This window comes from Cebus imitator, unplaced genomic scaffold (genome assembly GCF_001604975.1).
Source record: "Cebus imitator isolate Cc_AM_T3 unplaced genomic scaffold, Cebus_imitator-1.0 Scaffold80, whole genome shotgun sequence".
Classification (NCBI taxonomy): domain Eukaryota; kingdom Metazoa; phylum Chordata; class Mammalia; order Primates; family Cebidae; genus Cebus; species Cebus imitator.
Genome location: NW_016107395.1, coordinates 6,540,433 through 6,542,731, shown reverse-complemented (window position 1 = coordinate 6,542,731; position 2,299 = coordinate 6,540,433).

Sequence of the window (2,299 nt, the reverse complement as noted above, 5' to 3'; positions counted from 1 at the left end):
TTTATAATTACATAATTTTCTTTACTGGTACTTTTTATTTTGTGTGTCCATTTGAGTTACCTTCTGGGATCACTTGCTTTCTGCCTAAAAAATTTCCTTTAGTATTTTTTATATTGATTTTCTGCTGAAAATAAGTTCTTTCATTTTTTGTGGAAATATTCATTTTGCTATTACTTTTGAAAATAGCTCTCATAGATAGAGGATTCTTGGTTGACAGCTTTCGTTGTGTTTGTGTGTGTGTGTTCCTCAGAGCACTTGGAACATGTTATCTCACTGTTTTCCTGCCCTCGCTGTTTCTGCAGAGAAGTCAGCTTGTATTATTACTGGGGTTCTGTTTTAAAGACTTAGCTCCATTTGACAGTTACTTTTTGTCTTTTGACTTTCAGAATTTTTACTGTAATGTCTCTATTTCTATACCTCTTTGCGTTTACTCTTCTTGGAGTCTGTTGAGAATCGTGGATGCGTCAATGTTTTTCAATAAATTGGAAAGATTTTTGCCATCAGTGTTTTGAATATTTTTATGCTTTTTTTTCTCTCTCCTCTTTTGATAATCACACGGCAGTGGCACATGTGTGATCAGTAGTATCCCGTGTTTCTCTAAGGCTCTGTTCTTTTTTCTTATTTTTTTATCTTCGTCCTTTGTATTGCATCATTTCTATAAATCTATCTTCAAGTTTAGTTTTTTCTTCTGCCAGTTTAAAACTGTTTAGCTCCCATAATATTTTTAAATATTTTATTTAATAATATTTTAAAACATTTTAAAAATTAAATATTTCATTTTAGTTTTGCATTTCTCAAATTTAAAATGTAATAATAATAAATGTTTAATTTTAGTTTTGCATTTCTCAAATTTAAAATTTCCATTTGGTTATTATAATTTCTTGTCATTGATATTTTCTATCTGATGTGACATTGGCATCATACCTTCTCTTATTTCAACAAGAACTAATTTATCTGAACATATTTATAATGACTACTTTGAAGATTTTTTTTCTTTTAAATGTAACATCTGATTACTCTCAGAGATAGTTTCTATTACCTGTTTTTTTTTTTCTGGCATATTGTCATACTTTTCTGTTTCTTTGCATTTTCTATAATTTTTTGTAGAATAGATATTTTAATCAATATATTGTTGTAATACTGACTGCTGGTAAGCACCATCTTCCCAAGCTTATTATGATTATTTGATTATTTGTTAAGTTTATAATAAACAGTAATTAGTTAATTATTTTAGTGGTGTCTACTTATCTCTGCAGTAGTAAGCCTCTGATATTCCTCAAAAGCTGCAGCCTCGTATATGCCCACAGTCATCCTCAATGAAAGTGATTTTATTGGGACTCTCATTAGTCGTTTCTTTCCCTGTTCAAACCCAACTGAATAAAAAATTATTCTCCAAAAAAATAATTAAGAAAAAGGAACAGACCCTTAGAGAAACATGGGATACTATTGATCACACATATGCCATTGCCATGTGATTATCAAAAGAGGAGAGAGAGAAAAAAGCATAAAAATATTCAAAACACTAATGGCAAAAATCCGCTAATCACTGGCCGGTTGTGTTCTATCGTTTTCAAAATTGTATTGGTGCATAAATTGCTCCACAAACTAAACCAATAAAATTCAGACTGCAGGTTAGTGTTTTAGATTTCTAATGACCCCAAGCAGGTTCTTGTTCTGGTTCTGTCTTATAAACTAATCAGCTGCAGTTTAGCCTACTTGTCCAGTGAGTCTACCAATTTCCTTTCAACTACCTATCACCATAGTCACACGCACTGTTGTTGAGAGCATCCTTAGGCTTGAACTTCTTCATGCTTTATTGCAAATGAAATAAGATTGGAAGAAGAGCGATTTGGAGCTCTCTGTTCTCCAACCTGCAGCTTCTCCTGGGCAAAATCCCTGAGCTATGGCTCTGGTGTTAGGGTAGAAACAATAGGCTTCTCTAAGACAGACATCCTTGCTTTAGGAGTCATGTGCTAAAAGGAAGGGGATGCAGTAGCCTCAGGTCTTCTCAACTTATCTCTCCCAGTGAAATTACTGCTTTATGAGCCAGAGCAAAAGTAAACGTTTCCCAGTACTCTGTGTTGCTGTGTCCAAGAAAGAGTCTGTGTCTTATCAGGTGGGGCTGAGCAGGAGAAAGGAGCCCTTACCTCCTTACCACCCTTGCCTGAACTTAAGCTTCAGCAAAGGGTAGCTGGAGGCAGGATGAGAGGTATACTGATATCTTGCCCAGCATAGTTGATATCTTGAATATTTTTTTTAACTTTTATTTTAGGTTCAGGGATACATGTGCATATTTGTT